General features: G+C 39.4%; 1 long non-coding RNA gene across 4 annotated transcripts; it reads right to left on the bottom strand.

Annotated features, from left to right (window-relative positions):
- Positions 1 to 214: 214 nt before the first annotated feature.
- On the bottom strand, positions 215 to 26075 carry LOC148774852 (uncharacterized). Of its 4 annotated transcripts, none has more exons than XR_016035319.1 (3): positions 25947 to 26054; positions 24651 to 24836; positions 216 to 350 (listed from the first exon to the last, which is right to left on the bottom strand). It is a non-coding gene; the product is annotated as an uncharacterized LOC148774852 (long non-coding RNA). The 4 variants fall into 4 exon arrangements; XR_016035317.1 differs by lacking the exon at positions 24651 to 24836 and adding an exon at positions 7470 to 7501 and having other exon boundaries at positions 217 to 350; positions 25947 to 26073; XR_016035320.1 differs by lacking the exon at positions 216 to 350 and adding an exon at positions 22700 to 24104 and having other exon boundaries at positions 25947 to 26039.
- Between the last annotated feature and the right edge of the window lie 18 nt (positions 26076 to 26093).

Raw genomic sequence — 26093 nt, 5'->3', positions numbered from 1 at the left:
AGTGATTTACTGTTAACATATAAACACTATAAGCGGTAATACTTGAAAAGAAGCACTTATACCACATAAGTCTTAGGAAATAATGCTTGTAATGTTACATATCAACAGGCAAAATATAGAATGTTACATAGTGTAATATGATGTGATTAAATTATAGTTCCTGCTGTTATATAATATGTTCAGACCTTGGCTCCAGTTTTGGTGCTTCATATATAAGTTACATGGGACGAGGGACTGTGAAACTAAGATACTTTAAGAATTTAGTCCGCGCTTCATCACCAGACTTGTTCACATTGTTCAGTTCTGTCCAAAAGCTTGAAACTTTCAGTATGCGAGGCAGACTGTTCAACCTACAAAGAAAAGAAAGAGAGAATGCATGGGTACTTATAGTCTTAATGCCAACCACCTAGATAGACCTATGTTAAAATTTTGAGAAGCTCAGTTTTTCCCAAAACTACATCTTTATATTAAGAACTAATATTGACTTTCCTTGAGTAGTAGAAATTGAGAGTTCAATATCTTTAGGGATAGTCATTACTCACAACTAGTTCTCTAAGAGAGATTTTGTTTCTACAATGTAGTCTGCACTGAAAGGAGAGTATAGACCAGTGCATTTTGCAGGGATTTTTATTCATCCTTTCAGAGGAAGATGTCCCTTTTTTGCATTAAAAAAATCATATAGACCCAATATATTTTTTGTCTTCAAACTAATAAAATAATCATATCCATTAGCAATGAGGAAACATCTGTTAAGCACATATTGTTACTTTTCATTTCTATGTTGGTATATATAGGTTCACTTTAGTAACAGCATCAGAGTTATGAAAGGGAATAAAGTACATGTAAGGAGTTTACTGCTTTCTCTTAAGAAAATCTCCACCCACTTTGTTAGGAGCTGTACCTCTAATTGGGAATATTTAAGAACCACCCTTTCTGCATCTGAACTGTCCAATACATCCTGACATTTTCAGTTCCCTTACTAGCTTATATACTTCTGTTTTAATCAGAATTATATTCCAGTTCCTGTAGTTATGTACCACTTCATTTTATAAGTTAAATATATCCAAACATAATGTGTATATTGTTCTTACCCATTTATTCAACTTAAATGATTTTCAAAAGCCCTTAACCTTATAATTAGTTGCTTATTGAATACATTAATAAAAGAGAAAATATTCTACTTAATCTAGTTTTGGGTAGATGGTATGGGCTCAGTTTAATTTTAATCTGTATGAAGTATGCAGTGCTAGACAAAAAATTAAAGATCTATAGCAAAATAGGATATTTTCCTGTAGTAATATGCAAATAAGAACTAAATATGTAGGAAATATCTAGGATAATTAATAGAGTAATATACTTCAGCTCTGGAAAAATATGTTACGTGGTTTCAGAAATCAACTCCTAATAACCAATCATAGTGATTTTTAAAACAAAAGATTGTTAAATAATATAATCAAAGTTTGAATGTTTTAATTCCTTAGCTATGGGCTTCCCTGGTGGCTCAGAGGTTAAAGCGTATGCCTCCAATGTGGGAGACCCGGGTTCAATCCCTGGGTCGGGAAGATCCCCTGGAGAAGTAAATGGTAACCCACTCCAGTATTCTTGCCTGGAGAATCCCATGGACAGAGAAGCCTGGTAGGCTACAGTCCACGGGGTTGCAAAGAGTCGGACACGACTGAGCAACTGAACGAACGAACGATGTACAGAATACTTACGTTTTAAAATAACTACAAACAACACACCAAAGAATTAGGCTACTGCATAACAGATCATCTCAATTTTAAAAAGGTAAAAATTAAACTTAGAAATACAGATTTCTTAGACTTTGGGGGGGTAATTTTTGGTATATTTATGATTATATTTCCTAGCTAGAAGTCTTTAAAGTGAATTTGGGAAATCAGTTATCAATATCATAAAGTGACAGTGTGAAAATATTTTATCCAAATTAGTACATCAACTGGTTTGAAAAATTACATTTAAGATCAACTAACCCAAAATAGATTTAACAACCATCCCTCCATTTTCATAAATTTGAACTGTAATACTAAGCATATAAACATTACCGTTAGGATTTCATTTTTAACAGCTGGTATTGATAGTCCACAACAATTAAAGCCTTGTTATTCTGCATATCATAGATTTACAAGTGACAGAAAAATCTAATTTCATCTTTCTCAACTTTTAGAGGTTTACAACAAAAAAGTTCATTTCTAAAGGAAATGTTATTTTGTGGTTAGACTTCCAAGTTTTAAGTGTAATTTGTTTTGTGATATTTGATTCTGTAAAATTTAATGAGACATATATCTAATTGTATTGATTTATCAGTATTTAAAATCTGATGACATTGATTACAGTCAGCCACTGATGACTTTTCCAATGACACAGGTGTTAATTAGTCAGTTCAGTCGCTCAGTCGTGTCCGACTCATTGCGACCCCATGAATCACAGGCACGCCAGGCCTCCCTGTCCATCACCAACTCCCGGAGTTCATTCAAACTCATGTCCATCGAGTCGGTGATGCCTTCCAGACATCTCATTCTCTGTCGTCCCCTTCTCCTCCTGCCCCCAATCCCTCCCAGCATCAGAGTCTTTTCCAGTGAGTCAACTCTTCGCATGAGGTGACCAAAGTATTGGAGTTTCAGCTTTAGCATCAGTCCTTCCGATGAACACCCAGGACTGATCTTTAGAATGGACTGGTTGCATCTCCTTGCAGTCCAGGGACTCTCAAGAGTCTTCTCCAAAACCACAGTTCAAAAGCATCAATTCTTCGGCACTCAGCTTTCTTCACAGTCCAACTCTCACATCCATACATGACCACTGGAAAAACCATAGCCTTGACTAGATGGACCTTTGTTGGCAAAGTAATGTCTCTGCTTTTTCACATGCTATCTAGGTTGGTCATAACCTTCCTTCCAAGGAGTAAGCGTCTTTTAATTTCTTGGCTGCAATCAGCATCTGCAGTGATTTTGGAGCCCAGAAAAATAAAGTCAGCCACTGTTTCCACAGTTTCTCCATCTATTTCCCATGAAGTGATGGGACCAGATGCCATGATCTTTGTTTTCTGAATGTTGAGCTTCAAGCCATCTTTTTCACTCTCCTCTTTCACTTTCATCAAGAGTCTTTTTAGTTCCTCTTCACTTTCTGCCATAAGGGTGGTGTCATCTGCATATATGAGGTTATTGATATTTCTCCCAGCAATCTTGATTCCAGCTTGTGCTTCATCCAGCCCAGCGTTCCTCATGATGTACTCTGCATATAAGTTAAATAAGCAGGGTGACAATATACAACCTTGACGTACTCCTTTTCCTATTTGGAACCAGTCTGTTGTTCCATGTCCAGTTCTAACTGTTGCTTCCTGACCTGCATACAGGTGTAGGGAATGCTTATAAAGTTTGATTCCAATGTTTTATTATCCTCTTAACTATTATCAAACTAAATATGTAAACTTAAGTTTTAGAAGATTCAGAGTTTTTGATCAAAAACCAAAAAAAGCTTTAAAATTACGTTTTGTTTGACTTAAAGTATAATCTTAAAATAATTTCCAGGAAGCACATAATCTTTTCTTTTGATTAAAAAAAAGAAGTAAGTTTTAATGCAGATCAAAACCGACCAAGTCTTTAACGAAAACAAATAAAAGCTTTACTTTCACATCTCTTAATATAAACTAAAATTAACATTCTTCCATATACTCATGTTTCCGAAAACAAACTATTCTGGGTTTATAACATAACCAGATTAAGTTTTTTTTTTCCCCTTGCTAAATTCAAGGATAATTGTTTCATACAATAACAGGGCACCTGAAATTTCTGGACTAACTGCTTAGAAGGAAAAAAAAAAACCACAATAAATATCTATGCCCGTGGTCAGCAGGTGATAATAGCTCAGATCTCTAGGATCTGGTCACCATCCAGACCTCTAGCATATTGTTAGAGTAAGCATTAAAAGGAAAAAGCACATGTTAAAAATACATTATTAAATAACTTGGAGCTTTCAAGTCAAAGAAAGAAAACTAATAATTGATTCATGAACATTTGATTTAGTCTGTCATGCACGTCAAAATGCATATCGACAAAAACATTAATGGCATGATCTTTGGGATCTCTAATTTACTATCATGTCCTAGGTCACATGATGAGTATTAGGGAAATGTACTGATTACTTATCCTATAGAGAGATTCGTGAACTTCAATATGTTTTACATACTTTAGTTATCTTAGCATGTAGCATATGTTTATATACTATAAGACAACTAAAGTAAGTAGAAATTACCTTAGTCCTTCCTGTTTTATTTATCCTCTCATTCAGTCTATTACATAATCATTTTATTTCAATTACATTTTGCTTTATTTTGGGTTATTCAAGTCTTTTATTTCATGTAATTTTAAAAACAGTTTTCCTATCATTTTGCTTGATAATGGATTTTATTGTCTTTTTACTTTAAAACCAAATCTTACTGTTAAGAATTTTTTGACTCTGAAATTCATACTTAAAAAACCATGTTGTAAGTTCCCATATGTAATACCTCTAAAATTTAATATTGGCTTGATAGGTTTATCATATTCTGGCCTTGAATACTTACGTAGTTCTGGACCAAAAGAAGTCAATTTTTTGAGTACTGTGTATTATAAATAACCAGCGTCCTTCATTTTTAATCCAAGTATCAATGTAACAAAAGAGTCAGAAATTCAAAATAGTTGTTAGACACCTTCAATTTTTTGCTGCTTTCTCATTACATACATGTGTTGTGCATCTTCCTTGGGTTTTTTTAGAATTTCTTAATTTTTTGCCTCCATGAACTTGAGTTTTAACATGCTCTTGAAATCATACGGACCCACACAGAATGTAGATGTAAAAATGTAATTAGAAATGGAGATCTAAGTAAAGGAAGCTTTAAAGCATTGTGTTTTTTTCCCCTGAAATAATACTTTTCTGGCTTAGTGTCTTGAAAGGAGACTCACAGTAAAAGTAAAAAAAAAAAAAAAATTGTATTTGGCTGGATGAAGCCACTGTTGTTTAATACAGAAGCAGTTTTTTAATGAAGCTAATGAGTTGTTTAGTGCTAATATGGTATCCACGTTATTTTTCTTTTCTCCAACCATTATTAAAGTAATTTATATACATAGTGACTCCGACTCCAATCATTAGTATAAAATACCTTCTGGTAGTTCAGTTCCTACTAGCTGACAATTGTTTTTTTAAAGCAAACTACTAATTTGATTTCTCAAATTCCCAGTTTGTTGTTGGCACAAACAGTGACCAGTGCAATGCCGAAAATCATAACAAACTGGGTTTTGCATATACCAGACCTTTAGCTTCAATGAGCAAACATGAGAATGGTTTATGATGTTAAGTTGGTAACATTCTTATATGTAACCCCTATATAGGTGGTATATAATTTCTGTTTACAAAGCATAGCCATAAGATGTCTACATATACAGAATCAGAGGATATAAAACATTTTCTATGTATGTAAAATGGCATCATCATATTAGTGAACAAGTAACGGACAAAATGCATTTATTTATCAGTTGCTGTTTGTTCACTAATAGTGCACATTGTCAAGACGTAGTGTAATTATAAGTACACATCTACTTTTGAACCACGAGTTTTGCACAGCAGAGGCTTAATGTTCACATATTGAACTTGATGGTGGTTTGGGGACAGGTTTTCAGAGCCATTTATATACATTTGCTTGGCAATGAAGGTTCAGTAAATTGGCAAACTTTTTAAACCTTCCAATGATGTTTATTCTGAAAACTACAATAGTAGTTTTCAAATACTGGAAGTGTTGTCACAGAATAACTTTGTATTGGAAAATAAAATCTAGGAATAAATGAACTAGAAAACTTGATAAAGATTTTCAGTACACAAAGAGGAGCTCCCTGCATGAGTTTCTCTTAACCTTTTTTTGAGAATTGCTATTCCAGATGAAAATGTATCAAATAGCATGCTGGGGTTTCCTGGTCTACATTACAGCATTTGATGCTTAACCTTCTAGTGCTTGAACCAACTTGTGAGAATACAAAGGATAATAAATCCTCAATCCACAGAAAATATGTATACCTCCCCAAACTTTAAACTTCCCAATATAAGTGCAAATAAATACTTTCAAAGTTTAGAAGGCTGAACAACTAGCAGTTTATACCTCTTCATCTTATCCTGATTTTCAGGAGAACTGGAGAGGATTTTGCTTTTTTAACCCACAATCCCTAGTGATGAACAGAAGAGTTGATATCCTTCCAGAGGCGAAGAAGGAATGTCTGTCGACTGTAATTCCTAATACTTTATCCTCAATCCCTCCCTCTTAAAGAAATATAGATTCAAGTTGGTTCATGCATCCTGCAAATGCCAAAAGGCAATTTTAAGCCAGTTTGTATCAAGCAGCATTTGATCTCCTGTTTAACCTCCCTGAAAAGGATTTGTGTACTGGTTTTAGACATAAAAAGATTCAGGTTAAATTAAGAGTAAATAAAAAGGGCTTCCCTGGTGGCTAAGTTATGAAGACTCTGCTTGCCGATGCAGGAGACACAGGTTAGATCCCTGGTCCAGGAAGATGCCACAAGCTGCAGAGCAGCTAAGCCTGTGCATCACAACTATGCAGCCTGTGCTCCAGGACCCAGGAGCTGCAACTACTGAGCCTGTGTGCCTCTAGAGCCCGTGCTCCGCAACGAGAAGCTTGTACACCGCAACTAGAGGGTAGCCCCCACCTGGAGAAAAACCCATGCAGCAACAAAGACCCAGCATGGCTAAAAATAAACAGAAAATAAGAGTAAAGAATTTGTAGTAAAGAAAATCAACCCTGTTGTAGGCAAAGAGAACAAAGAGAAATTATAAAATAGAAATCCAAATATCAGCAACTATGGGAATGCAAGTACCATAAACTTAGCAGTTTAAGAACTATATGTAGTATTTATAAGGATACTTCTTAAACATAATGATGTAATGTGCTTAGTCACTCAGTCATGTCCGACTCTTTGCTACCCCATGGATCCTTCTGTCCATGGAATTCTCCAGGCAAGAATACTGGAGGGGGTAGCCATTCCATTTTCCAGGGGATTTTCCTGACCCAGGGATCAAACCCAGATCTTCTGTACTGCAGGCAGATTCTTTACCATCTGAGCCACTAGGGAAGCCCCAATACTACCTTATGACCCAGCAATCCCACAACTGGGCATATACTTTGAGAAAACCATAATTCAAGAAGAGACACGTTCCCCAGTGTTCATTATTGCAGCACTGTTTACAGTAGCCAGGAGATGGAATCAACCTAAATGTCCATCGACAGATGAATGGATAAAGATGTGGTACATATATGCAGTGGAATATTATTCAGCCACAAAAAGAAATAAAATTGTGCCATTAGCAAAGACATGGCTGGACCTTACAGAGTGAAGTAAGTCAAAGAAAAACAAACACTGTATATTAATGCATATATGTAGAATCTAGAAAAACAGTACCAACGAACTTACCTGCAGGGCAGGAATAGACACAGAAAACAGACCTGTGGACACAGACGGGAAGGAGAGGGTGGGACGGATTTAGAGTTGCTCTGACATATATACACTGCCATGGGTAAAATGGCTAGCTAGTAGGAAGCTGCTGTATATAGCACAGGAAGCTCAGCTCAGTGCTCTGTGAATGACCTGGTGGGGTGGGATGGAACGTGAGGTGGGAGGGAGGCTCAAGAAGGAGGGGAAATGTGTAAACATAAACTAACACAAATATAATTCCTGTAAAACTATTTCCATTTTTTTAAAAATATAAAAGAAACCTAAAAAAAACCAAACACCCAGAATGTGGTACCACTTCATCATACTTCTTAGAACAGCTGTCATCAGGTTCTGTAGTATGTCTCAGGGAACTCAAACAGGGGCTCTGTATCAACCTGGAGGGAGATGGGAGGGAGGTTCAGGAGGGAGGGAACCTATGTATACCTATGGCTGATTCATGTTGAGGTTTGATAGAAAAAATCCTTAAAGCAATTATCCAATTAAAATTTTTTTTATAAAGTGTTGGTGTGGATGTAGACAAAAAGGACTCTTGTGTGTTGTTGGGAATAAATATTGGTGCAACTACCATGGAAAATAGTATGGAGTTTCCTTAAAAAAATTAAAAACGGCACTACCAATTCCATTTCAGGGTATTTATCCAAATAAAACAAAAACACTAAGTCAAAAATATACATTCACCCTTCTCAGTGCTAAACCTGAAGCTCCAATTCTCTGGCCACCTGATGCGAAGAGCCAACTCACTGGAAAAGACCCTGCTGCTGAGAGAGGTTGAAGGCAGGAGAAGGGGATGACAGAGGATGAGATGGTTGGATGGCATCACTGAGTTTGAGCAAGCTCTGGGAGATAGTGAAGGACAGGGAAGCCTGGTGTGCTGCAGTTCATGGGGTCACAAAGAGTTAGACACGAATGAGCAACTGCACATCATCATTCATTGCAGTACTGTTTGTTTAAAAATAGTCAAGATATGGAAACAACCTAAGTGTCCACTGATGGATAATTAAAGAAAATGTGGTTTGCATATATAATATTATCCAGGCATAAAAAAGAAGAAAAAAACTTACACAAATTTATAACATGGACTCGGCATTATGCTAAGTAAAGCAAGTCAGTAAGTCAGAGAAAAAAAACCACATTCTATGTTCAGTTCAGTTCAGTCGCTCAGTCATGTCCGACTCTCTGCGACCCCATGAATCACAGCACGCCAGGCCTCCCTGTCCATCACCAACCCCCGGAGTACACTCAAATTCATGTCCACAGAGTCGGTGATGCCATCCAGCCATCTCATTCTCCGTCGTCCCCTTCTCCTCCCACCCCCAACCTTTCCCAGCATCACAGTCTTTTCCAGTGAGTCAACTCGTCGCATGTAGAATCTAATTTATATATAAATATATATTTAAGTAGGTTAAATAAAAATTTTTAAAAAGAAAAAAACACGTATGGAGGGGACAGTGGGTCCCTCCAGTGGAGGGAACACTGGAAAGTGCCTGAAAGGAAGGTATCCTGCACTTTGGACCACAGAAGGTAGGTCAGCGCCCCCAATCCTGGGGTCATCAGTTTTGTGTTGCAAACAGCTAGCTAAGCCCCAAGAATATTCAAAAGCCTCACTCAGAATCCTCTAGGGAGAAACAAGTGGGTGAGGGTAACCAAAAATAAAGGCCTTAGGCTTCCAGTAGCCAATGTGACAAGTTCTCATATGAAAATTTCAGGCTTTTGGTATGTCCATAGTATGTAAAATTGTAAGTTTAATTCATATGTAGCTATCTTGAGTAATAATTTTCATACACTGGGAGTTAAAAATACAAGTTGCAGTACATATAATCCCATTTAACAAGAAAAAAAAATCTATATATACACACACACACACACACACACATAATAGTGTACAGAAGTAGGAAGGTAGGGAAAGGACCCCTTTCAAAGTTAACACTGATTGCCTATGAGGGAATAACAAACACTTTCAAAATAATAGTGTATTACATACAAATTCAAATGAAATTTGGGAAACCACCTGGTGCTGAAGAAGTCTGAAAACCCTGCAGACAAGGAAGGTGTACTTCTTTCTGTATCTTGAATTAAAAAGGGAGTCTGTCTTTAAGCGGCTAGGGAATGTCCCCAGGTTAGGAATCTTCCTATAAAAGGAGACATCAACCAGTCAACCACACCAAGTCAGGTATTTTTAAGCTGAAAAAGTGCAGTTGATGTTCAGTGGTTTCCCAAATGTGATCTGTGAAGAATTAAGAGTCAGGGATGGCTTTGGGAAAGGACAGTTATGAACCTGACAGGATAACTTTTGGGAACTCACTACCACTGCTTTGCTTTTTGGGATTTTCATTAAACTTTTAGTATTCAGCAGCAACAAAAAAGAAGTTGAAAATTTCTGATACCACTGAAATAGACTTTGGAGTTAAACAAAAAATTTACTTAATCTCCCTTAGTCTTAGTTTCTTCATTTGTGTAAAGCAGATAAACCCCTACCTGCTAGGACTGTTGTGATGAAATAATGCAGTTAAGCACTTAGTACTTAATAGTGTTAGTTGCTCAGTTATAACCTACTCTTTGCAACCCCATGATCTATAGCCCACCAGGCTCCTCTATTCGTGGGATTTCCCAGGCAAGAATAGCTTGCCATTTCCTTTTCCAGGGTATTTTCCCTACCCAGGAATCTAACCCAGATCTCCTACATTGCAGGCAGATTCTTTACTGGCTGAGCCACCGAGGAAACCCTGACACTTAATGATCGCTTGAAAGAAAAAAGTGTCACGTAACTTAGAGCAAATAATGAGCTTGGAATGCTTTACACTATACCACTGTCTTAAACTTTCCCTGTCGCCTTCAGGTAAACTGTCATCAAAATGAGCACCTATTCACCCTGGGGCCTACCCTTCTGTTTGAAAAAGTCATCTCATTTTGCAAAGTCAAGAACCTAAATTTTTACTAGCCTGAAGAGAAAGAAGGGTGATAGACACCTTAATAACATGTTTAGTAAGCATCACAGTGAAGACCACTTCTTGCATCCTAGACCAGGAAAAGAATCTGAGGCCTTTACTAACTAGGCTTATCCAGGTACTCTCTTGATCAAAATGGGATAATAAATACACAGAAAGGCAGTCTGACACAGTGGTTCAGAATCTAAACTCTGAAGGTAGACTCCCTAGATTCAAATCTTGCCTTGGCCACTTACTAATTATGTGAACTGGATAAAGTTACTTGACCTCTCTATGCCTTACTACAGGAAGGGAGTACAGCCCCATCCATCACCAGAAAGTTGGGTTAAAGATTTACTGAGCATGGCCTTGCCCACCAGAGCAAGACCCAATTTTCCCCACAGCCACCCTCTCCCATCAGGAAGCTTCCACAAGCCTCTTATCCTCATCCATCAGAGGGCAGAAAGAATGAAAACCACAATCACAGAAAACTAACCAAAATGATCATATGGATCATGGACTTGTGAAACTCAATGAAACTATGAGCCATGCCAGGTAGGGCCACCCAAGACAGAGGGGTCATGGTGGAGAGTTCTGAAAAATGTGGTCCACTGGAGAAGGGTCCAGCCAAACCACTTCAGTTTTCTTGCCTTGAGAACGTCATGAACAGTATGAAAAGGCAAAAAGATATGAGACTGAAAGATGAACCCCCCCAGGTCAGTAGGTGTTCAACATCCTACTGGAGAAGAGCAGAGAAATAGTTCATGAATAGGCTGAGCCAAACTGGAAACGATGCCCAGTTGCGCATGTGTCTGGTGGTGAAAGTAAAGTCCAATGCTGTAAGAACAGTATTGCACAGGAACCCGGAACGTTAGGTCAACGAATCACGGTAAATTGGAAGCGGTCAAAAAGGAGATGGCAAGAGAGAACACTGACATTTTAGGAATCAGTGAACTAAAATGGACAGGAACGGGCAAATTTAATTTAGATGACCATCATATATCTACTGTGGGCAAGAATGTGTTAGAAGAAATGAAGTAGCCCTCATAGTCAACAAAAGAGTTCAAAATGCAGTAAATGGGTGCAATCTCAAAAACGACACAATCATCTGTTTCCAAGGCAAACCGTTCAGTATCACAGTAATCCTAGTCTATGCCTCAACCACTAATGCCAAAGAAGATGAAGTTCCATGAAAACCTACAAGACCTCCTAGAACTAACACCAAAAAAAGATGCCCTTTTCATCACAGGGGAATTGGAATGCAAGAAGTCAAGACATACTGGAGTAACAGGCAAGTTTGGCCTTGGAGTACAAAATGAAGCAGGGCAAAGACTAACAGTTTTGCCAAGAGAACACACTGGTCATAGCAACACCCTATTTCAACAACAAAGAGACAACTCTACACAGGAAAATCACCAGATGGCCAATAATAAAATCAGACTGATTATACCCCTTGTAGCCAAAGATGGAGAAGCTCAATACAGTCGGCAAAAACAAGACTAGGAGCTGACTGTGGCTCAGATCATCAGCTCTGTATTGCAAAATTCAGGAACAAACTGAAAAAAGTAGGGAAAACCACTAGGCCATTCAGGTATGACCTAAATCAAATCCCTTATGATTATACAGTGCAAGTGACAAATAGATTTAAGGAACTACATCTGATAGACTGTTTGAAGAACTATGGACAGAAGTTTGTAACATTCTACAGGAGGTGGTGACCAAAGTCATTCCCAAGAAAAAGAAATGCAAAAGGGCAAAATGGTTGTCTGAGGAGGCCTTACAAATACCTGAGAAAAGAAGGATGGCTAAAGGCAGGAGAAAAGGAAGGATATACCCATTTGAATGCAGAGTTGCAAAGAATAGCAAGGAGATAAGAAAGCATTCTCAAGTGAACAATGCAAAGAAACAGAGGAGAAGATTAGAGATACCAAAGGAACATCTGATGCAAAGACAGGACTCAATAAAGGACAGAGATGGTATGGACCTAACAGAAACAGAAGAGATTATTAAGAAGAGGAGGCAAGAATACACAGAAGAACTATACAAAATAGATCTTAATGACCAGGATAACCACAATGGTGTAACCAATCACCTACAGACACCTGGAGCGTGAAGTTAAGTGGACCTTACAAAGCATTACTATGAACAAAGCTAGCGGAGGTGAGTTATTTCAAATCCTAAATGATGATGCTGTTAAAGTGCTGCACTCAATATGCCAGCAAATTTGGGGAAATGAGCGACAGCCACTGGACTGGAAAAGTCAGTCCCAGTGACGGGCAATGCCAAAATATGTGCAAGCTACTGCACAACTGTACTAATTTGACATACTAGCAACATAATGCTCAAAATCTTTCAAGCTAAGCTTCAACAACACAATAACTGAGAAATTCCAGAGTTACAAACTGTATTTTAAAAAGTCAAAGGAAGCAGAGATCAAAATATCAACATCCACTGGATCACAAGAAAAAGCAAGGGAATTCCAGAAAAAAACATCTGCTTCATTGACTATGCTAATGCATTTGACTGTAGGGATCACAACAAACTGGAAAATTCTTAAAGAAATGGGAATATCAGACCACGTTACCTGCCTCCTGAGAAATCTGTATGAGGGTTAAGAAGCAATAGAACCAGACATGGAACCATGGACTGGTGCAAAACTGAGAAAGGAGTACATCAAGGCTGTATATTGTCACCCTGCTTATTTAATTTACATGCAGAGTACATCATGCGAAATGTCAGGCTGAAGCTGTAATCAAGATTGCCGAGAGAAATATTAATAACCTCAGATACACAGATGATACCACCCTTATGGCAGAAAGTAAAGAGGAACTCAAAGGTCTCTTGATGAGGGTGAAAGAGGATAGTGAAAAAGCTGGCTTAAAACTCAACATCAAAAAACGAAGATCATGGCATCCAGTCCCATCACTTCATGGCAAATAGTTGGGGAAACAACGGAAACAGTGACAGACTTTATATTTTGGGGCTCCAAAATCACTGCAGACAGTGACCGCAGCCATGAAATTAAAAGACACTTGCTCCTCGGGTGAAAAGCTATGACAAACCTAAACAGTGTAGTCAAAAGCAGAGACATTACTTTGCTGACAAAGGCCCATCTAGTCAAGGCTATAGTTTTTCCAGTAGTCATGTATGGATGTGAGCATTGTACTATAAGGAAGGCTGAAAGCCGAAGAATTGTTTTTGAACTGTGGCATTGGAGAAGACTTTTGTGAGTCCCTTGGGCTGCAAGGAGATCAAACCAGTCAATCCTAAAGGAAATCAACCCTGAATATTCATCGGAAGGACTGATGCTGAAACTCCAGTAACTCTGGCCACCTGATTCAAAGAAATGACTCGTTGGAAAAGACCCTGATGCTGGGAAAGATTGAAGGTGGGAGGAGAAGGGGATGACAGAGGATGAGATGGTTGGCGGCATCACCAACTTAATGGACATGAATTTGAGCAAACTCCAAGAGATGGTGAAGGACAGGAAAGCCTCGCTGCAGTCCACGGGGTCGCAAAGGGTCAGACACATCTGAGCAACTGAACAAAGCACTTAGAATATAACAAGAGCTATATAAGGGTGCTATGTAAGACTTAGCACATATGCTACATACTCCACACACCTACGCATATACGTAACTAATCAACGACAGCATTCTTTCCCACTGAAACTGTCTGAGCTCTCTGTATCCTTGTCAACAAAGACACTACTTGTAGCTGTTAACTGATTAATTCACCAAATGAAAACTTTTCTTATATCATAAAGTCAACTGGAATATTTTACTATAAGCAGTAGAGTAAGTTAGTTTATCCATGTTAGTCTTCTACAGCAAACACTCCACAAGAATCAAACGTATCCTGAGCAGAGGCAAATAACGTCATGTAAGGGTAATTTGGCACTCAGGCCTTATGGCCTGTGGCATGTGTGTGTGCATGCAAGTGAAGTCACTTCAGTTGTATCCGACTCTTTGTGACCCCACGGACCGTAGCCAACCAGGCTTCTCTGTCCATGAGATTCTCCAGGCAAGAATACCAGAGTGGGTTGCCATTTCTTCCTCCAGGGGGTCTTCCTGACCTAGGGATGGAATCCATGTCTCCTACACTGCTGGCAGATTCTTTACCACTGGAGCCACCAAGGAAGCACCTGGTGGCCTGTTGTGTGGACACAAATGATTCCAGCTGCCCAAGACAGCCTATTCACATCCTTAATCAAGCAGCCACGAAAACTCATTTTGCCTGTCCTCATTCATCATTTGCTATAGAATAAAAGTAGCTACTAAGTCACAGACCACAAATAAAAAGGTTTCATAAATTACACCACAGTCCTGATTGAAAAACCATGCACACTTCATACCCACCATGGACAGACACACATATGTGAGTCACTTGAGGACTTTTATTTCAACTGTGAGCGTTTATCCTGAGAACCCAACCCTTGTGAGGTTAAAAACAGAGAGAGTAAGAGAGGGAATATTTAGGATGAACATAAATATTTCAAAAACATGTGCATATATATTCACTGCCACTTACCACATCACTTGGCTAGACCCCCCAAATTGTATGCAATTATTTTATATTGTTAGGTTAATCATGTTCTCATTATGGCTTGCAATTATCTTTATTTTTTGTTTGGCTGTTGACTGTGAAAACCGATAAAACATCTTTTACTATTGTGATTATGTAACTATTACTGACTTAATACCACTGTTACATGATGGGTCAACAGAAAAATAATATAATTCTATGTCACCAAAACTATATTCAACAGAAAAATCTGTAATCACTTTTTAAACTCCAGATCTTATCAGAATAATCTTGAATTTTTTTGAAAAATACAAATGCCCAGGTATTGCTTTTTTTTCTCCAAAGCTTCAGATATATTTGTAATGAGAAGCAGTGTTTAAAAACAACTGGACTATATGATATTTTACTTTTATCTATTGTTTCACTGTTTCTATTTCATATTCAGTGCTCCCATTTCATTTGTTTTCCAATTTCTATTTTTTTATATTCTTTCTCAAGTCTTTATCAAGCATAATAGAAAAGCTTTTGCATACATATGTATAAATAGTATAAATAATATATATATATTTTAGAAAACTTATGAACTTTTGCCTAAAAAATTTATGACATTTTGATTCCACTTGTTTGACTTAGTACGAATAAGAATGCTTACGGATATGCAGCAAGCAACAAAGGTCTACTGTATAGCACAGGGAACTATAATCAATATCTTGTAATAACCATATATGTATAACTGAATCACCTTGTATGCACCTTAAACTCTGTAAGTCTATACTTCAGTAATACATGTTAAGATTTTTTTTTAAAAAGAATCCATCTGCCAATGAGAAGCCCATGCACCGTAACAAGAAAGCAGCCCCGCTCACCACAGAGAACGCACATGTGCAGCAATGCCGATCCAGTGCAGTTAAAACAAACAACGCAAAAAGGAAAAGGAAAAAGTGTGTGTCTTGCACCAACATCAGCATATCAACAGAGTTCTTCTACGGGCTAGAAGTGAGTGAGTCCCACACAAGGACACCTCCCTTTTCAGAACCACTGTTGTGGTTGAACCAGCCCTTGTGGCTCTTATGATTGCAAGATGACTTCAGCAGTAAACATCATGAAACTCTGAGAAAAAAACAAAACAAAACCAACAAGGTTTATTATTCACAGGTCCTGAAGGATACACAGCACACCTGGGGACACACAGTGGGGTCACTGGTAGAGAACTTTCTCTATTATTTTTGTAACTTTTTTGTAAATTTGAAATTATTCAAAATAAGTTTGGGAAAAAATGCCTTGCAAAAAATGTTAAAAGACGTTATTCAGAAGATTTGGTGGCTGGTGAAAAACCGCTTCCTGGTTCAGAGCCAGCTGTCTTCTCACTCTGCCTCCACATGGTGGAAGAGGCACGGAAGCACTGTAGGTTCTCTTGTACAAGGGAACTAGTCCCATTCAGAAGGTCTCCACCTTCATTGCATAATCCTCACACAAAACTGCCACCTCCAAATACCATAACATTTCAACATATGAATTTGGAGGGACACAAATATTCAGTCTACAGCAAAATGGTGTAGTGGTACTTGAAAGTGTACTTAGATTAGTGTCAATGCATACTGCAAACTCTACTGAAAACCACTAAAAAATGTTTTTTTAAAAAAGTTTAACTGATATACTAAAAAAGGAGAGAAAATAGAATAAAATGGTTAATTAAAAGGCAAAAGAGTGGAAGAAAAATGGATGAACAAAGACAACAAACAGAAAGCAGTATCAAATATGGTAAATATTAATCCAAATATATCGATAATTACTTTGCAGCTCAATGATCTAAATGCACCAATTCAAAGGTAAGTGGTTGTCAGAATGAAACTATCTAAACTTACTACAAGAAACCCCACTTAAAATACAAAGACTCAGACCAAAAGTAAGTGGACTGAGAAAAATGTAACATGCTGCTGCTGCTGCTAAGTCACTTCAGTTGTGTCCAACTCTGTGTGACCCCATAGACAGAAGCCCACCAGGCTCCCCTGTCCCTGGGATTCTCCAGGCAAGAACACTGGAGTGGGTTGCCATTTCCTTCTCCAATATGTGAAAGTGAAAAGTGAAAGTGAAGTTGCTCAGTCGTGTCCCACCCTTAGCGACCCCACTGATTAGCGACCCCACGGACTGCAGCCCACCAGGCTCCTCCATCCATGGGATTTTCTAGGCAAGAGTACTGGAGTGGCTTGCCATTGCCTTCTCCGGGTTCACATGCTACAGTCGGCCAATTCAGTCTATCTACCTCTTGAAAACAACTCCTACTTATTAATACACTAAAAATCTTTCAACACGTCTTCCTACTATCATCCTCTACAAATCCAACATCTACATTGATGATTCTTCAAAAACGCAAGCCTTAAAGCTTCTTTATCCTGAAAATTATAACATCTTCTATCCAGTACCTCATCTCTAACATTTCTAACTTAATTCATCACCTCTTCTACCACTGTTTCTGAAATGCTTGATCACCCTCAACACACCTCTGTTCTAATTTTTACAGTTTTTGATTGTCACTTTCTACGTTAGTTTGCGTAGTTTTGCTATTTCCAAGCTCTTCTCTTTAATGTGCGCTCAGTCGTGTCTGACTCTTTGTGGCCCCATGGACTGACTGTAGCCCACCAGGTTTTGGCTATTTTAAAGCTCTTCTCTATACTAGTTATCATTTATTCCATTCATTTTCTCCAAACAAATAGAATTCAATGTCAATCGCTAGCACTGGAAAAATGTATCTCTTTTCTATGTTCTGGCTAAGGTTAACTATAAAATATTTCAGAACTATGAAATAATGTTATTCAATCAAATCTCTTCTTTTCTCAAATTAGCAATCCTTTTTCATCAATCTTGAGATGGCATTTATCCACCACACATTGTCTACGCTACTCAAATAACCTTCTACTGTTTCTCTCATTCCAAGAATGACCACTTATAAATGTAAGATTTCCAGTCAAAGTTGGGCTCTTCACACTCACCAATCCCTGCACTTGTCTTTGGTCAGTTTCTTCAGTCACCATTTCCATGCTTGACCTTACTCCTCAAAACCCCAACCGAATGCCTCACTCCCCTTTCATATAGGACGGCCTAGCCTCCTATATGAGAACACTATGGAGTAGCTACTCTGTACCAGAAGGCTAAATTTTTTATACGCACTAGTTCATGAATTTTTCTAACTTACCCCCTGAGGGTGATGGTAGTACCAACACTTGATGCATGAGAAAAGGTTTAGTCCACCAGAGTACTGATAGAGACAGGATCCTAGTCCAGGTCTCAATTCATTCCCCAGGCTCTTAAAACTTACCTGGCCCTCTACTTCACTTGAGAATAAAGAACATCAAGCTTCAAATAAATATTCACACATTTATTAAATAATCATGAAAAGTCTTTATAGCAGACTCTCTTTGCTGAGAACACAAGGGAGAAAACATAGTTCCTGCTCTCATGGTGGAGAAGGAAATGGCAACCCACTCCAGTGTTCTTGCCTGGAGAATCCCAGGGGTGGGGGAGCCTGGTGGGCTTCCGTCTATGGGGTCACACAGAGTCAGACACGACTGAAGTGACTTGGCAGCAGCAGCAGCTCTCATGGAGCTTATATTCTCCAACATACTATAAGTATATTTAATTAATACCCTCATCATCACTGAGTATCTATCCTAACCATCTAGCCTACAAAACTCAAAGACTCCCCTCCTCAAAATCCTTTTTGCGCACAGAATAGTACCTCTTCAATTTTGATAACACTCTGCTAGTACTTCTCTGACATTTATTACTCTTGGACTTATAATTACAGACCTTTCTCCACCAAAGGATATTTTTAGTGATAGATTTTATCTTGGATTTCTCATAATTCCATGGTAATCCTATACTTAACGGCTGATAAATAAATATTCCAGCATCTTCTGCCTCTCAGTTACAGCCATCTTACCAACCTTCTCTCCAAGAAAACATGTTTTGAGCTGTTATTTCCCACTGATTCTCAGCTCTGCTCAGTTTTGGTCTTGCCCAATGAAAAACTAATTTACACTTATGTATTCCTCCCTTTCATCTGTCTGCCTTGAAAAACCAAGGTGTAAAGACCATTAAACGAGAAGTCTGGCTAACACTAGTCAAAAAAAAGCAGGAGAGGTTATATTAATCTCCAACAAAGCAGACTTTAAAGTAAGGGAAGTTATAGGATAAAGGGAAAAATAACACATTACATAACAATAAAGGGGTGAATACTCTGAGAAGTAACAATTTATAACATGTCTACAATGTAACAATAGAGCATAAACTGTGTGAGACAAAAACTGACAGAACAGCAAGGAGAAACAGATTAATCCACTATCACAGCTGGAGACAGCAAACACCATTCTCTTAGAAATGAACACAGACAGCAGGGAGAAATCAGTTAAGGAGAGAGCCAAACTCAACTGAAATAACAAAGAAAGAACTTTCTGCAAACAAAAGTCCAGGACCAGATGGCTTCACTGGGCAATTCTACCAATCAAAGAGGAACTTATACCAGTCTTTCTCAAACTCTTCCAAAAGAAAGAAAAGGAGGGAAGACTCCCAAAGTCATTCTACAAAGTTACCATCACCCTAATACCAACACCAGACAAAGTGGAAATGTTAGTCACTCAGCAGCACCCAACTCTTTGTGACCCCATGAAATGCAGCCCACCAGGATCTCTGTCCAAGGGATTTCCCAGGCAAGAATACTGGAGTGGGTAGCCACTTCCTTCTCCAGGGGATCTACCCAACCCAGGGATCAAACTCAAGTCCTCCACATTGCAGGCAGACACTTTATCATATGAGTCATCAGGGAAGTTAACACCAGACAAAGGCACTACCAAAAATGAAAATTACAGGCCAGTATCTTTGATGAATATAGATGCAAAAATTCACAACAAAATATTAGCAAACTGAATCCAACAACACATACACATAAAAAAGATTACACACCATGACCAAGTAAGATTCATCCCAGAGTCACAAAGTGGTTCAATACATGCAAATCCATCGGTGTGATATACTACATCAAAAGACAAAAACCAGTCACCTCAACAGATGCAGAAAAAGCACTTAACAAAATTCAACATCCAGTCATGATAAAAAAATTCCTACCAGAGTGGGTACAGTGGGAACATATCTCAACATAATAAAAATCATTAATGACAAACCCACAGCCAGCATAACACTCAATGGTGAAAAACTGAAATCCTTCCTGCTAAATTCTAGAGCAAGACAAGGATATCCATTCCCATCAGTTCTATTTAACACAGTCCTTGCCACAGCAACTAAAATAAGAAATAAAAAGTATCCAAATTGGAAGTGAAGAGGTAAGATTATCATTATATGTAAATCAGTTCAGTTCAGTTCAGTCCAGTCGCTCAGTCGTGTCCAATTCTTTGCAACTCCATGAATCACAGCACGCCAGGCCTCCCTGTCCATCACCAATTCCCGGAGTTCACACAAACTCACGTCCATCGAGTTGGTGATGCCATCCAGCCATCTCATTCTCTGTCGTCCCGTCTCCTCCCACCCCTAATCCCTCCCAGCATCAGAGTCTTCTCCAGTAAGTCAACTCGTCGCATGAGGTGGCCAAAGTATTGGAGTTTCAGCTTCAGCATCAGTCCTTCCAATGAACACCCAGGATTGATCTCCTTTAGAATGGACTGGTTGGATCTCCTTGCAGTACAAGGGACTCTCAAGAGTCTTCTCCAGCACCACAGTTCAAAAGCATCAATTCTTTGGCGCTCAGCCTTCTTCACAGTCCAACTCTCACATCCATACATGACCACGAGAAAAACCATAGCCTTGACTAGACGGACCTTTGTTGGCAAAGTAATGTCTCTGCTTTTTAATATGCTATCAAGGTTGGTCATAACTTTCCTTCCAAGGAGTAAGCGTCTTTTAATTTCCTGGCTGCAATCAGCATCTGCAGTGATTTTGGAGCCCAAAAAAATAAAGTCTCTCACTGTTTCCATTGTTTCCCCATCTATTTCCCATGAAGTGATGGGACCAGATGCCATGATCTCCTCTCATCATGACTTTTCAACATCATGCTTGAAGTACTAACAATACTATAAAACAAGACAATGAAATAAAAGGTGTACAAGTTTGGAAAGAAGACATAAAACTGTCTTTGTTTGCAAATGATACTATCACCTATTTAGGAAACCAAGCAAATCAACAACAACAAAAAGGTTCCTGAAACTAGGAAGTGATTATAGCAAGGTTGCAGGATACATGGTTAATACACAAAGTCAACTGATATACCAGCAACGAACAAGTGCAATTTGAAACAAAAAATACAATGTGATTTACAGCAGCAACCCCCAAAATGAAATACTTAGGTATAAATCTAACAAATATGTACAAGATTCATACGACAAATACAACAAATCTCTCATGAAAGAAATCAAAGAACTAGATAAATGGAGAGATATTCCATGATGACAGATAGAAAGACTCAATATTGAAAAGATGTCAGTTTTTTCCTAACTTTGATCTACAGATTCAGTGCAATCCCAATCAAAATCCCAGCAAGTTATTTTATGGTTATCAATAAGCTGATTCTAAACTGTATACCCAGAGAAGGCAATGGCAAGCCACTCCAGTACTCTTGCCTAGAAAATCCCATGGATGGAGGAGCCTGGTAGGCTACAGTCTATGGGGTCGCTACAAGTCAGACATGACTGAGCGACTTCACTTTCACTTTTCACTTCCACATATTGGAGAAGGAAATGGCAACCCACTCCAGTGTTCTTGCCTGGAGAATCCCAGGGACGGGGGAGCCTGGTGGGCTTCCGTCTATGGGGTCACACACAGTCAGACACGACTGAAGTGACTTAGCAGCAGCAGCAAACTGTATACCAGAGACAAAAGATCCAGAATAGTCAATGGAATACTGAAGGAGAACAAAGTTGGAGGACCAATACTACTCGACAGTTAAGGGTTACTATAAATCTACAGCAATCTAGAAATAGTGGGGTATTCATTAAAAAACAGACAAGTAGATCAATGACAAAAAACAGAGAGCACGGAAACAGACCCAAAGATACAGCCAATAATTAGGATAACAAAGGCAATAGGATGAAGCAAAGGGGGGGTGGGGTGGTGGTGGTGGTGGGTGTCGGGGGGGGGGGGTGATGTGGTGTGTGTGTGTCTGTGTGTCTGTGTGTCCCTGCGCATGCTCAGTCATGTCTCTGTGATGTCCACATGCAAAAACTAACTCAAAATGGATTATAAACCTAAGAATAAAACTATAAAACTCCTAGAAGATAATACAGGAAAAAACTTAAGATTATCTTGGGAATCACAATGACTTTTTAAATACGACACCACGCCACAATCCATGAAAAAAATAATTGATAAGCTGGACTTGCTGCTGCTGCTGCTAGGTCACTTCAGTCATGTCCGACTCTGCGTGACCCCATAGACGGCAGCCCACCAGGCTCGCCCGTCCCTGGGATTCTCCAGGCAGGAACACTGGAGTGGGTTGCCATTTCCTTCTCCAATGTGTGAAAGTGAAGTCGCTCAGTCATGTCTGACTCGTAGTGACCCCATGGACTGCAGCCTACCAAGCTTCTCCGTCCATGGGATTTTCCAGGCAAGAGTACTAGAGTGGCTTGCCATTGCCTTCTCCGAAGCTGGACTTAAGAAATGAAAAACTTGCTCTTCAAAAAACATCATCATGTTTCCCTAGTGGCTCAGTGGTAAAGAATCTGCCTGGCAATGCAGGAGACATGGGTTCGATTCCTGGTCCAGGAAGATCCCTGGCAAGGAACAACTAAGCCCATGTGCCACAATTATTGACCCTTTATAGAGTCCAGCACTGTTGAGCCCATGTGACTCATCTACCGAAGCCTGCGCCCCCTAGAGCCCTTATTCAGCCACAAGAGAAGGCACTGCAGCGAGAAACCTGAGCACTGAAACTAGAGAGAAGCCCCACTCGCAGCAACAAAGACCCAGTTCAGTTCAGTCGCTCAGTCCGACTCTTTGCAACCCCATGAATCACAGCACGCCAGGCCTCCCTGTCCATCACCAACTTCCGGAGTTCATGCAAACTCATGTCCATCGAGTTGGTGATGCCATCCAGCCATCTCATTCTCTGTCGTCCCCTTCTCCTCCTGCCCGCAATCCTTCCCAGCATCAGAGTCTTTTCCAGTGAGTCAACTCATCGCATGAGGTGGCCAAAGTATTGGAGTTTCAGCTTTAGCATCAGTCCTTCCAATGAACACCCAGGATTGATTCCTCAACAAAGACCCAACACAGCGAAAAATAAATAAAATTATTTTTTTAAAAAAAGACAGACATCATCAAGAATGGTAAGATAAGCCATAGACTGGGAAGACACTGCAAACCCAACACTGCTAAAAGACTGTTATCCAAAATACAAAGAACTCTTGGGACTTCCCTAGTAACACAGTGGATGAGAATCTGCCTGCTGTTACAGGGGACGTGGGTTCGATCCCTGGTCCAGGAAGATCCCACAAGCTGTGGGGCAACTAAGCCCACGCACCACAACTATCGAGCCCAAACTCTAGAGCCCGAGAGCTGCAACTACTGAAGCCCATGAGCTGAGAGCCTGTGCTCTGCAACAAAAGAAGCCACTGCAAGGAAAACTTGAGGACTGCAACCCAGAGAGGCTCCCACTTGCCACAACTAGAGAAAGCACACACACAGCAATGAAGACCCAGGGCAGCCAAGCAAATTAAATAAAGAATTTTAAAAAATACAAAGAACTCTTAAAACTCAACAATAAGAAAACAAACAACCCAATTAAAAAAATAAGTCTGAGTTCAACTGATACCTCACCAAAGATATACAGACAGACACCAAATAACCATATGAAAAGATGCCTACAAAATACAGCATCAGGGAAATGCAAATGAAAACAAGATACAACTACACAGCTATTACAACGGCCACAATCCAGAACAATGATAATAGGTCAAATGCTGGTGAGGATGTGGGACAACAGGAACCCTAATTCATTGCTGGTGGGAATGAAAAGTGGTACAACCACTTTGGAAGACAGTTTGGAAGTTTCTTAGAAAATTAAAACATATTCTTACCATATGCTCCAGAAATTGCTTTCCTTGGTGTTTACTGAAAGGAGTTGAAAATGTGTAGCTAGAAAATTCTGCAAGAGGACATTTACAGCAGTTTCACACATAACTGCCAAAACTGGGAAGCAACTAAAATGTCCTTCAAAGGTAACTGGATAAATAAACTGTAATATACCCAGACAATGTAACATTATTGTTGTTGAGTCACTAAGTCACGTTCAACTCTTTTTGTGACCCATGGACTGTAGCCCACCAGGCTCCTCTGTCCATGGGATTTCCATGGAAGAATACTGGAGTGGGTTGCCATTTCCTTCTAGATGGACTCTTTCAGACCCAGGGATCAAACCACGCTTCTGTCTCTCCCACATCACAGGCGGATTCTTTTCTGCTGAGCCATGAGAGAAGCCCCAGTGGGCTTATTTAGCACTGAAACTAGTGAGCTAACACACCATGAAAAGGTATGGAAGAAACTTAAATGCATATTTCCTAAATTAAAAGCTAATCTTTTAATGGCTACATTCCATATGATTCCAACTATTCAACATTTTGGAAAATTCAAAACTACGGAGAGAGCAAAAAGATCAGTGGGGCTTCCCAGGCGCTATAGGTAAAGAACTCACTTGCCAATGCAGGAGACGTTAAGAGACATGGATTCGATCCCTGGGTTGGGAAGATTCCCTGGAGGAGGGGACAGTAATCCACTCCAGTATTATTGCCTGGAGAATGCCATGGTCAGAGGAACTTGGCCAGCTGCAGTCCAGTGGAACGCAGAGTCTGACACGACTGAAGCGACTTAGCAGGTAGCACTGGGGGTGGGAGAGAGGTGAACAGGAGGAGTACAGAGGATTTTTAGAGCAGTGAAAGTACTATAATGATGGATATATGTCATTATACATTTTTTCAAACCCACAGAATGCATACAACACCAAAAGAGAATTCTAAGGCGAAGGGTGGATTTTGCATGATTATGCATGCATGCTAAGGCACTTTCAGTCGTGTCAGAGTCTTGGCTACGCCATGCATGGGCTGTAGCCCACCAGGCTCCTCTGTCCATGGGATTCTCCAAGCAAGAATATTGGAGTGGGTTTCCATTTCCTTCTTGGGGCTTCCCCTGTGGCTCAGACTGTAAAGAAGCTTTTTGCTAGTCAGGAGAAACAGTTTTCACCATGAGGAGTCTAGTATTTTTCTAGATATGAGGAGGTATAAGAATTGGGCTCATAAAATCGGCTCCTGAAAATATCTATTTGAAGACCTGTTCTGCCAGCTTTTTACAGAGCAGAGTGCCTCACTTCCGCCCTCCACCCTAAACTCCTTTCACGAGTGTTGAAAATCAGCAGCTGCAGCAGCACATGACTTAAAATACTTGTCGAGGTAGCAGGAGACTAGCAGAAACATTATGCAAAAAATACGTGCTTGACTGCACTGTACTCCCTCTTCACCAAAATCACATATATATATACCAACCTTCTCCTCCTGCCTCTGTAGTAATTTTCTCAGAGCTATCTGAAATGCTGTATTCCCGCCTATTAACCTCATTTTGCCTCAAGTAAAACTAGTAACTCATATGTTTTGCATTTAAGTCGAAATACATTATCACACGTGTGTAAGATCTCTCAAACAGGAGTTATTACACAAATAGCATTGTAATTAATAGAAATTTACCAAAACAAATAAAGGAGTTCATGTTCTTGAAGTACCGCGTCCACTCATTTCAGTTAAGAGACAGTGGACTAAGTACTGAGCTGTAAAGGGCTGCTTAAGTTAGATAATGAGTTTTAAGAGTCGGAAAACAATGAACAAGATGTTCCGTCAGCTTTAAGTATTTGGAATCTAAAAATTGTTTTAAGTCCTTTACAGAATTGGAAGCAGGACCTTTTCACACCCTGAAGTGAGTAAATGACCATATTCGAAGTTACCTTTTTTATCCTTCTGGAGCTGGTCTCCCAAAAGCCGAACTGCCAACACTTCCGGCCTAGCTGCAGGACGCCGAAACACTTCCGGTCCTCGTGCAGGGGCGGGCAGGCTGAGGCGCCTACCACGCATGCGCGGCCCGGCTCCGCCCC

This window comes from Moschus berezovskii, chromosome 19, assembly GCF_049115385.1.
Source record: "Moschus berezovskii isolate FMDL1 chromosome 19, NW_MosBer_1.0, whole genome shotgun sequence".
NCBI classification, from domain to species: domain Eukaryota; kingdom Metazoa; phylum Chordata; class Mammalia; order Artiodactyla; family Moschidae; genus Moschus; species Moschus berezovskii.
Note: the sequence above shows the minus strand (reverse complement) of the source record. Positions and strands in the feature narration are given on the sequence as shown.